The sequence below is a fragment of the Arachis ipaensis genome, chromosome B07 (assembly GCF_000816755.2).
Source record: "Arachis ipaensis cultivar K30076 chromosome B07, Araip1.1, whole genome shotgun sequence".
Taxonomy (NCBI): Eukaryota; Viridiplantae; Streptophyta; class Magnoliopsida; order Fabales; family Fabaceae; genus Arachis; species Arachis ipaensis.
Genome location: NC_029791.2, coordinates 73,620,192 through 73,634,196, shown reverse-complemented (window position 1 = coordinate 73,634,196; position 14,005 = coordinate 73,620,192).

Here is a 14,005-nt window from a genome sequence, read left to right as displayed (position 1 = left end):
ATGGAGCCCGATAATGCTCTTTGCAAGAACGGAGCATCATTCTTCTCCCCTTTCTTTGTTGGATCAAAAGTGTGCTCCGCTCTCCTTGAGAGCGTAGCACGCAAGTCTTGCTTCCTTGGTTCATTGCTGTGCTCCTTTAAAGAGTACTCCGCTCCTGAAGAGAGTGCTGTGCTTCCTCCTTCTATGTGCCATGCTTCCTAATTTCCTTTGCCACACTCTTCTTTTCCTTGGGCCATGCTTCTTAGGCCACGCTTTCTTGTTTTCTTCTTTTCTTCACCTACAAGTAATCAAAACAACCAATCAAAGTATCACCAAATTCACAAGGTTTATAAATAATTTAAATATCAATTAAATTTAGCTTAAACCTCATGATTTATTATTAATTAAATGGTGGTTGATTGTTTCAAAGAAATCATGCAATTCCATTCCAAATTACTTTCTTACAATGCAACAAAGTGCATAAAACCTAATAAAAACAAAGAAAAAGACTAGCAAAACTAGGCTAAGATGACTTGTCATCACAAGGTGCACCTTCGCGTAGATGAGTTGTGTAGGCATGGGCACGGACGTATACAATGCGCGTCCGTGAGGGTTGAGTTGGGCCAGGGGCTTAATGCTAGCCCAGGTTCAGCACAACTCTCGGATTGGAGGCCTAGAAACTGCTTTAGCAGATTGGCGCGCACGCGGCATCTGTGCGGGCGCGCGCATTGCAATATATGTAAATCGACGCGTATACGCGCAGTGCACATACGCGTGCAAGCGGTTATGCCATTGGCATAGTGTTGGCGTGAGAGTGGCCCAACTCTCTGGAAAATGTATGGGCTGTATCCGCATATGGACACGCACAGCGTGCGTACCCGTCCTTGACCCTTTTTTTTTTCAGAAAGAACAAAAATAGCTCAAAAGTCTCCTAACACTATCTACAGCTCAAAATTAGCCAAAAATATAAAATGACAAAAATTTTGGGAAAATTTTCAAATACAAGCAAAGGAAGCTTGCTCCGTAAGCAACCTATAACATATTTATTGAAATAAGTATAAGGAAGGAAAACTACCTACAATGGTAACTTACTTCACTTATTAATCAAAAATGCAAGAGGGTGGAAAGAGTTTACCATGGTGGGGTGTCTCCCACCTAGCACTTTTAGTTTAAGTCCTTAAGTTGGACAGTTGGGAGGCTCTTTGTCATGGTGGCTTATGCTTGTACTCATCCTTGAATTTCCAAGGATCTTTGTTCCTTAAATGGTTGACAGAAGTTTCAACCATCTTCACCAAGTTTGGATGGGGTTCCACCCAAGATATGAGCTCCCATAGTTGGCTTCGTGCTTCGATCCGGGATCCCATATCTTATTTTCGCACCTGCCTTCTAGTTTATCTTCTTGAATTTTCCGTTCGGGCGGTTTACAAATAGAATTGTCTCTAGCACATCAAGTTTTCTTCCTAGACCCACGTAAAGTAGCATTCCTCCAATCATGGTCCCTACACCTTGAGTACTTGACCCTCAATGAGCCTAAGTCCATACTTCCAACCACTACACAACTCCTTCTTACTCTTAGTTCTACAAAGAGCTCTGATAAACCCCATTTGTAGGGTTTATCTTGTGCTTAATTTAGGTGATTTTACAACCTTTTACCCACATTTATTCAATAAAATAGCATGGTTTCATGATTGTCTCCCAAATTATGCTTAAGTGTGGAAACATGCTTTCTAGATCTTTAATTAGTGAAATTTAATTCACCTTTGGTTCCACTAGATGCCTTGATTAGTTTGTTAAGTGATTTCAGGTTGAAAAGGCTAGGAATGGATCAAAGGAATGGAGAGGAAAGCATGCAAAGTGAGAAATCATGGAAAAGCAAGGATTTGGGGTAAGATCAACGACGCGCACGCACAGCAGATGCGAACGCGTGGATTGTGAGGTTGCATGGTGACGCGTACGCGCACATGATGCATACGCGTGGATGGAAAATTGTCAAGCGACGCGCACGTGCACTGTACGCGTACGCGTTGATGTTCGCACGTGACCCACTTAAAGTGAATCCACTGGGGGTGATTTCTGGGCTTCCCAGGTGATGACAAGTCATCTTAGCCTGTTTTAGCTAATCTTTTTCTTTAGTTTTCATTAGAATTATGCACTTTCTTGAGCTACAAGCAAGCTAATTGAGTAGATTTTCATGTTTCCCTTGATTGAACCAACCATATGTGAATTCATGCCATTTCATGAGGTTTTGTGCTATATTTGTGCATATTATGAAAGAATGAATATCTCATGATTTTGAGCCAAAGAAAGGAGTGTTAGAAATGGAAGGGTTGACACCCTCCTAGCTCAAAACAAGATAATGCAGCAGCAGATTCAAGAACAATTTGAGCAGATGGCTAAAAAGATTGATAGTTTACAAGTTGCAGCAGTGAATACAAGCCAACCATCAACCACATGGGGACAAAATGAAGAAAACCAAGAAAATCAGCAGCAGGAACAACCTCATTATGTGCACAACCAAGGCTCATGCCAAAATGAGGTTTATGGTGACACCTACAATCCATCCTGGAAGAACCATCCAAATCTCGGCCAACGTTAGCTCCAACGTTAGCCCCCTAACTTGGACGCTAAAGTTGGCACTTAAATTACAAAGGAGGAAGGCCAACGTTTGTGCCAACGTTAGCCCCCTAACTTGGAGGCTAACGTTGGCGCCACTAGCACTAAGCATTGCCAACGTTAGGGTCAAAGTTAGACCCCTAACGTTGGCACCAACGTCCAAACCAGAAGGATGTGGGTTGCTGCTATGAAAAGTTGGGGTCAAAGTTAGACCCCTAACTTTGGCCCTAACGTTGAAACCAACTTTGGCTAACTTCAAAACCGGTTCAATTGGTTCACTTCGGTTCTTCTTCAAACTTCAAGAGCAATCAGCCAAGGCCTCTTACAACCCAATTCCACCAAGAACAAAGGCCCAACTCAAGGCTTGAAGATCATTTTGGAAAGTGTATAAATAGGATAGAATTCAAGTTAGTGGGAGAGCTTTCCTTTTAGAATTTTCATAATAGTTTTCGGAGAGCTTTTGAACTTGAGTGAACTTTAATTTCTTGCTTTCATTGCTTTCAATTTCATTTTACTTTTGTCTTGGATCTTGAATTGGAGAATTGAAGAAATTCTGTTTCAATCTCAATCTTGGATCTCTCTGCTTTCTTTACTGTTAATTGAATTTCATTTCCGGTTCATTGTTCATCATCTCTTTTCCTTGCAATTTACAATTTCCTTGCTATTGTTCTTGTTGGATCTAGGAAGGCATTGAGATCTAGACTTAGTTTTCTAGTCTCTGGGTCCTGAGATCTGAATTTCTCATTTCAATTCTCTGTTTATTGCTTTTTCTGTTAATTTACTTTATTGCTTCAAGATCCGGTTCAATCCCAATTCCCTTGCCCTCTTCTGTTTGATGCAATTTAGTTTTTCCTTGTTTAATTTCTGTAAATCCACATCCCAATCCCCTTTACATTTCAAGCAATTTACATTCCTTGCACTTTAAGATTTCACAATTTACATTTCTTGCACTTTAAGTTTCTGCCATTTAATTTCTTGTTCTTTAAGTTTCAGCAATTTAATTCCCTGCATTCTTTACTTTCATGCAATTTACATTCTGCAAGTCACAAATCACCCAACCAACACTCGATTCGCTTGACTAAATTAACCACTAAACTAAAATTGCTCAATCCTTCAATCCCTGTGGGATCGACCTCACTCCCGTGAGTTTTTATTACTTGATGCGACCCGGTGCACTTGCCGGTTAGATTTGTGGTGTTTTGGAAGAGATTCTTTTCTCACCAAAATATCCCATCACCAGGCCCGAATCCAACTCACTTCTGATGCTATTCATAATCAACATACTTTAGACACTAGTGTAGTTTTAGTTTAATTTTTTTGAGGGAAAGTTAGTTTTAGAGAGAGAAGCTCTCTCTTCCCTCTAGGATTAGGATTAGGTTAGATCTAGATTAGAACCTCTTAGATCTAGTTTAATTTCATGCTTTGATCTACTTTACTCTTTGTAATTCTTCTTCTTCTACCTTTCCTCTCTCTAGTTTAGCATTTAATTCATGTAATTTTTTACTTTTATGTTGATGCACTTTTTGTTTCTTCTATTTTCATTTCAATTTAATTTATGATTCATGTTCTTTTATTGTTGAATTGCTTAAATCATGTTGTTTACTTTTATTGACCTTTATGTGTTTGATGAAATGCTTCTTTTAGCTTTAGTATAGATTCTTCTCCTCTTGGCTTGAGAAGGTAACTTAGGAACTCTTGAGTTACTAATGTCCAAGTGATTGATGATTGGGAGCCATTAACGCTAGATCTCACTAATTAATTTGGTGTAGAACTAGGACTTATGGACTTGGATTGACATAGCTCATTTGACTTTCCTTTATTAGTTAGAGGATGACTTAATGGGGTTGATCCTTGCCAATTCTCATGTTGTCGTTAGTAATAGGGATAGAGATCCTTGACCACCAACCCTTGCCAAGGCCTTTTTAGCTATTAGTTTACTTCCTTGCCATTTATTTATTTTCTTGTCTCTTATCCAAAACCCCAAAACACACCTCTAACCAATAACAAGAAAACTTTATTGCAATTCCTAGGGAGAACGACCCGAGGTTTAAATACTTCGGTTTATAGATTTTCAGGGTTTGTTTTAGTGACAAACAAATTTTTGTATGAAAAGATTATTGCTTGGTATAGAAACTATACTTGCAACGAGAATTTATTGTGAATTCTAAACCGTCAAAAATCTGTTTATCAAAAATGGCGCCGTTGCCGGGGAATTGCAATGGTGTCGTGTTATTGGTTATTGTATATATGTGAATATTGTGAATAGCTTAATTTTTTGGATTGCTTGTTAGTTTTTGCTAGTTATATGATTTTGTTTCATTACTCCTTATTAGCTTTTGTTCTTATTTTCTCTTCTCATTATGAATTCTCACTTTGGCTATGAGTTTAGTCCTAACTATGTTGTAGGAAATGAGAGCTACATTGGGATGTGTATCAATGATGGGATAATCAAAGGTGGGAGGAGCCATATGCTTATGATCAATCTTCATGGCAACAACCTCCAACAATGCACTATGAACAAGAGCCATTTTATGATGCATATCAATCCAATGGTTATGGTGAATCTCCTTGTGACTTTCAAGAACCACCACCATATGCCTATGAGCCATATCCTCAACATAACCCTCAACCATACTCACAAGCCCCTTCTGACTAATCACCTTCATATGACCCTAATCCATATCCACCATCCAACAACCATATGAGCCATATGAACCACCACCATCCCAATATCAACAATTTCAAGAACCACCCTCTCCATATTATTACCAAGATGAACCACCTCCAATGTATGAAAATTTTCAACCAAAAGATAAACTCTACTTCCCACCATATCCTCCCATGGAAGAATACTCATGTCCATCGATCCAAGAGCTGTATGATCCTAATTATATTATCCAAGAGGAACAAGAGTCAAGGGATCGTCTCAAGGTAACATTGGATCAATTTCAAGCAACCATGGAGCGTGTTGTGCAACAAGTGGAAAGAATGGAAAATAGTGAACCACCACAACTCTATCAAGAAGAACCACCTTCCTACTATGAATTCTTCCCCCAAATTGATGAACCCTTCTATCTACCCCAACCTCCAATGGATGACATCCTTGATGTTCTTGTTTAAGGAAAAGAGGAGATGAAAAGGGATGTGCAACAATTCACGGCCGCCTTGGACGAGGTGGTAAATCGGTTAGCATCCCAATGCTTGAACACTCAAGGAACTCCCATGGCTACATGTGGAGAATCAAATGAAGAGCATAACATGAAGGAGAGATTGGTAAAGAATGAGGGGTGTTGCTTTGTATTGGAACAATTGGAGGAAGCTTTAATTGTTGAAGACAAGGAAGAAGTGGTAGAAGACTTAGGAGATGCGGAGCCTCCTTGGGAACATAGAGTTGAAGAAACCCCCTCCAAGAAAAATGAATTTGATGCTAAGGAGGAATGTGCACAACCTCCAAGGCATATCCTTTATTAAGACTTGGATGGGATAGAGCAAGAATTGCGTTTCCTTGGTGATGAAGACCAAGCATCAAAGTTTAGTGGTGAAGAATCCTTTGAGCATGAAGAACCTTCTCCCATTGGATTTTAAAGCGTTATGGAGGTAACATTTTTTCACCCTCCCATTTATGATTTGAGTAAGGAAAAAGGTTTAGATAAAATTGTTGAACAAAGGATTGAGATTAAGAGATCTTGTGAGAAGGTGGAGATCCTTAGAAAAAGGAGGACGGGAGTTTGATACGCTTTGTCAAGACCCTTAGAAGCTTCTTTACCTAGGTTGCCATCTACTCTTTCACTTGAGTGGGTAAAATTCATTTCTATTAGCTTTATTGTCCCACTTGAGTATGGCTTGCTTGAAATGGATGGTCAACTTAGGATGCTTTGTGGGATTAAGCGTAAGCAAAAGATGTTTCGTGATTGGCGTTGTAAATCAAGGCTCATTATGGTTGATACTTTAAGAGTTGAATACAAAGGTTGGAATAGTGCTCAATTAGATAGGTCTAGGAGGATTGTTGGGTACTTTATAGAGAATTCACCTTGTTCACCACCCGGATGGACTAATAATGATGATCAACCTCAAGACGGGTGTGAAAACAAAGTGTGGGATCCCGGATCACAAGACGAGGATCAACTTTGGGAGCCCCAAGCTTGTGAAGAACTCCATCAACATTTGGTGCAACAAATAAGAAATCTTGGGGCACAATGGAGAACCAAGCATTGGTGGGAGTTCCAAGATGACTTCAAGCACAAGCCACCTTAAGAGGAGCTCCCCATAAGTCCAACTTAAAGACAATAAACAAAAGTGCTAGGTGGGAGACACCCCACCATGGTAACTTCTTTTCATTTTCTCTTTTTGTACATATTGGTAATTAGTTTAAATTCATGTTTTTGGTTGATTTGTTGAGTATAATTGATAGTTTAGTATGTTAAATAAGGTTTTAAAGTGTTTTGGTAGTTGTTTGGAGGTTTGGAATTCTTGGATTGGTGCAAAAACATTGGAAAAAAATTTGAAAAATAGAGCACCATCCACGCGTACGCGCACTGTGCGGGTACGCATGCATCAAGCATTTTCGCCTACCCACAGACGCACCATGTACGTGTACATGCGGATTGAGAAATTCCACCCCCAAGCCAAAAACCCGAGAGTTGTGCGAATGTTGCGCGCGCATTGTGCCTTTGGCACAAAACCACTCGCGCGTACGCGTACATGATGCGTACGCGCCACTCTCGAAATAAGCCATCGACGCGGACGCGCCATGTGCGCGTATGCGTCGCATCCATTGCACCACCATCCGCGCGCACGCGCCATGCGCGCGTACGCGCGGATGTCCTTCCTTCAACACATCTCTTTTCTTATCCTCTTTCCATTTCTTTCCTTCTCCTTTCTTCTTCCCTTCTTCTACCCCTTATCCAACACTCCCAAATACCATTGATAACCATTTATTTTAGTTAACTAATTAGTTAATTAGTTAGTTTTAGTTAGTTTTCATTTCATTTTCTCTTTTTCATTGTAAATGTTGGATTGTTATTCTTGTTTACCATTAATTGCTGCTGAGTATTAAAAAGGGATGTTATCTTAACATCATTATGTTTATAATCTTTGTTGGATTCTATTGTTGAGATTATATTTTGCTACTTGATTTTGAGTTTTTCATGCTAACCTTTTAAGAATACCAAGTGAGGAGAATCGCCTTCGAGCTTGTAACTCTTCTTGAATTGCATGATTTTGCCACTATGTAATTTCAATACTTTCCATCGATTTGGCAATTTCTTGATATTGGATGTTGAGCATTTATCTTAATGCATTGTGCTTTATGATCATATGCATCCATATGTTTATATAACTTGAATGCTCTCATGCTTCTTTAATGCTTGTTTTACCTTACAAGTTTACTTAAAACATCTTAAGCACACTAGGATAAGTGAAATACATGCTTCTTTTGTGACATCGCTTTTTATGCTAGTGTGTGTTCTAAACCGCACAATTTAGAATTCACACATTTATTTGTCATTAATGTCACACTACTCCAATCACTTCTTTCTAGTGATTTACCTCATTCCAACAATGTATGCTTCCTTACTTTGATATTCTCTCATCTTATGGTGTTATATTTTGATTTTCATGAATGATGCACCACAAGCAAAAATGGAAGCGGAAGAAAGAACACGCAGCAACCGGTTGATTTACTAGCTGAAGGTAACAATCCGGAAAGTCGCCATACCCCCTTGCTCATTTTTTAATGCACCGAGGACGGTGCAAACTTTTAAGTGTTGGGAGGTCGTCCGGCCGATCGGCAATTTTGGGTGACAAATTCCTAATTCCAATACTTTTGGATTTCATTTTAGGTTCTTAGGATTTTTGTTGCATTTTCTTAATTTTGCATATATATACACAATAAGCTTAGTCAAAATAATGAGTTTTTCAAGATTTCTATCTATAGGACACCAATTGATTTGAGTGAAAACTTTTCATTAAAACTTGCTTGAATTACATATATTGTGGAACATGTTTTGAGCTAAGAACACAAGCTTGTGAGATTTGAGCCTAATGGTGTGGTTACATCTTATAACCACTTATTTTCCCTTCTTGTGTGCATTATTCTCTTTCTATGATTGCAATCTTTGATCAGTGCGTTTTAAAGCTTTGGAGTTCGAGTCAGGCTTATGGATAACTATGCTGTCATATATATATATATATATATATTATATATATATATATATATATATATATATATATATATTGTGGAACATGATTTTTGAGCTAAGAACACAAGCAAGTGAGACTTGAGCCTAATGGTGTGGCTACATCTTATAACCACTTATCTTCCTTCTTGTGTGTAATTATTCTCTTTCTATGATTGTAATCTTTGATTTGTTTGATTCTTTATGTCCATTATTTTGTGTATTCATGCATTTATATGATTGAGGCCATCATTTCATTTAGCCCACTTACCCAAATAGCCTCACCTCTTATCATCCATTGTTAGCAACTTTGAGCCTATGATTAACCCACTTGTTCTTAATTTTAGCACATTACAAGCCTTAAAGCGAAAAACAATAAATGTCCTTTATTTAGATCTTTGATTAGCTTAGGCTAGTGTGTGTGTGTAACATTCAAGTGTGGGAAAATTTGGGACATTGGTTGAATTAAAAGGGTAGTTTTACATTTTTGTTGTAAATATTAGAAATTGGGTACATGCTCATGTATTGATTAAATGTATAGACCTTATGCATTGATGTTCTTGTATATAGTTTGAAAGAAAAGAAAAAAAATGAGAAAAAAAAAAGAAAAAAAAAAGAAAAGAAACAAAAACAAAGAAAAGAAAAAGAATAAAAATATGGAAAAAGAAAGAAAAAGAGAAAGAAAGAAATAAAAAGGGGACAAAAATGCCCCAAAGTAGAGTCAATAAGAATCAATGCATATGTGTTGTGATCAAGAAAAAGAAAATGCATGAGTATGTTTAAAAAAAAGTGAAGAATGGGTAGTTAGGTTAGCTTTTAATTTGTATAGGATGTCATAGGCTAGGTGGGAAGTCTAAGCTTATCAAAGATTCAAATTTCAAGCTCACTTAACCATATATGCATCCTACCTTAACCCTAGCCCCATTACAACCAATGAAAAGACCTCATGATACTTGTATGCATGCATGAAATAAATGTCGATTGTTAGAAGAAAAATAAATCTTGGAAAGCATGAGTATGGGAGAATTGAGTGAATCAACCCTAAACACTTGAGCGAATAGAGTGCAAACACTACTGGTGAGGGTTCGATTGCTCAATTACATGTTTTTCACCTATGATCATCACTCCTCATGAAAGTTTGTAAAAATATTTAATAGCTCAATTCAATTGTGGTTTGGCATGGTTGTTAATACCCTTAGCCCTTGTGCATAAATTATCATTGGGATTTAGTTTATTTTGACCAAGCAATTGCATTCATGTAGATAGTTGCATATAGGTAGATTGCATTTAGTTAGATTTCATTGAATAAATGTTGATACCCTTTGCTTTCTCTTGGTTTAAGCATGAGGACATGCTTGGTTTAAGTGTGGGGAGGTTGATAAACCCCATTTATAGGGTTTATCTTGTGCTTGATTTAGGGGATTTTACAACCTTTTACCCACATTTATTCAATGAAATAGCATGGTTTCATGATTGTCTCCCAAATTATGCTTAAGTGTGGAAACATGCCTTCTAGATCTTTAAATAGCTAAATTTAATTCACCTTTGGTTCCACTAGATGCCTTGATTTGTTTGTTAAGTGATTTCAGGTTGAAAAGGCTAGGAATAGATCAAAGGAACGGAGAGGAAAGCATGCAAAGTAAGAAATCATGGAAAACCGAGGATTTGGGGTAAGATCAACGACGCGCACGTACAGCAGATGCGCACGCGTGGATTGTGAGGTCGCATGGTGACGCATACGCGCACATGACGCGTACGCATGGATGGAAAATTGTCAAGCGATGCGCACGCGCACTTTACGCGTACGCGTCGATGTTCGCACGTGACCCACTTAAAGTGAATCCGCTGGGGGCAATTTCTGGGCATTCCAGGCCCGAATCTAACTCACTTTTGATGCTATTTAACCCAAGGAATGAAGAGAAATCAACATACTTTAGACACTAGTGTAGTTTTAGTTTAATTTTTTTAGGGAAAGTTAGTTTTAGAGAGAGAAGCTCTCTCTTCTCTCTAGGATTAGGATTAGGTTAGATCTAGATTAGAACCTCTTAGATCTAGTTTAATTTCATGCTTTAATCTACTTTACTCTTTGTAATTATTCTTCTTCTACCTTTCCTCTCTCTAGTTTAGCATTTAATTCATGTAATTCTTTACTTTTATGTTGATGCACTTTTTGTTTCTTCTATTTTCATTTCAATGCATTTTATGATTCATGTTCTTTTATTGTTGAATTGCTTAAATCATGTTGTTTACTTTTATTGCCCTTTATGTGTTTGACGAAATGCTTCTTTTAGCTTCAGTATAGATTCTTCTCCACTTGGCTTGAGAAGGTAACTTAGGAATTCTTGAGTTACTAATGTCCAAGTGATTGATGATTGGGAGCCATTAACGCTAGATCTCACTAATTGATTTGGTGTAGAACTAGGACTTATGTACTTGGATTGACATAGCTCATTTGACTTTCCTTTATTAGTTAGAAGATGACTTAATGGTGTTGATCCTTGCCAATTCTCAAGTTGTGGTTAGTAATAGGGATAGAGATCCTTGCCAAGGCCTTTTTAGCTATTTGTTTACTTCGTTGCCATTTATTTTTTTTCTTGTCTCTTATCCAAAACCCGAAAACACACCACTAACTAATAACAAGAACACTTTATTGCAATTCCTAGGGAGAATGATCCGAGGTTTAAATACTTCAGTTTATAGATTTTAGGTGTTTGTTTTAGTGACAAACAATTTTTTGTATGAAAGGATTATTGCCTGGTTTAGAAACTATACTTGCAACGAGAATTTGTTGTGAATTCTAAACAGTCAAAAAATCCGTTCATCAAGCTCTAAGTTATCCATCCGTTTCAATCAAGCCATATTCAATTGAGAAAGTGAAGCTTAAGGGTAAGAGTTTTACCCACTTGAATGTTGTGTTGGATGGTGGCTTAGGGAGGGAAACCTCCCCACACTTAGACAATGCAAGGTCGACTTCCTTATGCTCTTCTTTGAGTATTTCCACTTCTTGACAACTTCTTTCATCTTCTTCTACTTCTTGCTTGTTGACTTCTTCCAATTCCTCCTCATCATCAATCAAATCAAACTTGGGAGGTTGTGTGAAATCTACTTCCATATCAACTTCACATTTGATGGAAGAGTTTTCAATGAGATCACCAACATCATTTTGTGTTGAGTTATCTTTAATAGCTTCAATTTCATGTCCCATGGGAGAAGATTCAATTATTGATAAAAAATCATTGATGATTGAGTCCATCTCTTAATCAACCTTTTCATATTCTTCAATCTTGATATGCTCCGGAGGTTGTTGAGACTTCCATGGTGGTTCCGCATCTCCTAAATCTTCAACCACTTATTCCTTTTCTTTAATGACGCTAGGTTTCTCTAATTACTCCAAGACAAAGTTCGACTCTTCCTTCTTCACCGGATTTTTCAATCTCTCTTTCATGCTTTACTCTTCCTTTGGTTCTTCACATGTAGCCACGGAAGCACCTTGTGTGTTCAAACATTGGTAGGCTAAAGTGTGCACCACCTTAGTCAAATTAGTCACAAACTCTAGGGTCTTCCTTTGCATATCTGCTTGTCTTTGAAGTAGCAAGGTGAGAGAATCATCTATTAGGGCTTGGGGTAGATAGGAAGGTTTATTATTTTAGAGAAAGGATTCATAATGAGAAGGTGGTTCTTCTTGGTAAGGATATGGAGATGGTGTGCATTGAGGTGGTTCTTCATAGTAATCACAATGGAATTGTGGTGGTTCTAAAGGTTCTTGCTCATAATGGTCATAAGAATATGGTATGGGTGATTGGTCATATGAAATATGGGTCATAGGAAGGTGCTTGGTAAAAATGGGCTTGTGAGCATGGTTGATAGTCATGTTGAGGATAAGGTTCATAAGCATATGGTGGTGGTACTTGATTATCACAAAAAGAGTTACCATAGCCATTGAATTGGCATGCACTAGGATGTGAATTATACCTATAAGTATCCGGAGGTTGTTGCCAATATGAGTGATCAATTCCTTGAGGCTCCTCCCATCTTGAAGTGTTCCATCCTTGGTACATGTTGTCATTAAGGTCCACATTTCCTACAACATATTGACAACCAAACTCATAGCCAAAGTGAGAATTCATAGTGGAAAAACAAAATAAAAATAACGAAAACTAGTAGACAAGCAAAGGACTAACTATTCACACTATTCACATATATACAATAACAAATATCATAACACCATTGCAACTCCCCGGCAACGGCGCCATTTTGATGAACGGATTTTTTTGACGGTATAGAATTCACAAATGAAATCTCGTTGCAAGTATAGTTTCTAAACCAATCAATAATCCTTTCATACAAAAATTTGTTTGTCACAAGTACAAACCCCTAAAATCTATAAACCGCCTTCCCGTTTTCTCTTGAGGGAAAGGCAAGGGAGTGTTACTACTCCCAACCTGAAGCGACTGTTACCAACTGGGATACGCTCAGGAGAGAATTTTTGGAAAAATACTTTCCAGCTGAAGTCACATATAGACTGAGGAAAGAGATATCCTGCATTGTTCAAGGAGAATCAGAGACTCTCTATGAATATTGGGAGCGATTAAAGAACCTTCTGGACGCATTCCCTCGTCACATGATTGACAGACTGGTGTTGATCAGCTACTTCACACAAGGCATGAAACCTCAGGATAAAACTACACTGGATGGTGCTAGTAATGGTTCTATGAAAAAGTACAAGGCCACATATGAAGCATGGCAACTGATCAGCGACTTAGCTGAGTCCACTAGGAATCACAAGCACAGGCACAGCCACTTAAAAGCTATTGCAGAGGTTTCCTCTAGCATTGAAACTACTGCTCTTACCCAGAGTATATGTGAAATGACTAACCTACTAAAGTAAATGCAGTTGAACCAACAACAACAAGCTCAGCCTCACCCACCAACACAGAGCCAACAGTTAGTCCCACAGAGAGTATGCAGAATCTGTGCTGATTATAGTCATTATACTGATGAATGTCCGCAGCTCTAACAAGAAGACAACACTATGGCAGCTACTCATAACTTCTATGATCGCCCGAATCAAGGATACAATCATCAAGGCGGCAATTACAACCCAGGTGGAAGCTATAACCAAGGATGGCAAGACAACTCCAACTAAGGTTGGAGAGATAATTCCAACCATGACTGGAGGGACAACTATAACAGAGGAAGCAGAGATAACAATAGAAACCAGAAGTGGAATAACAACA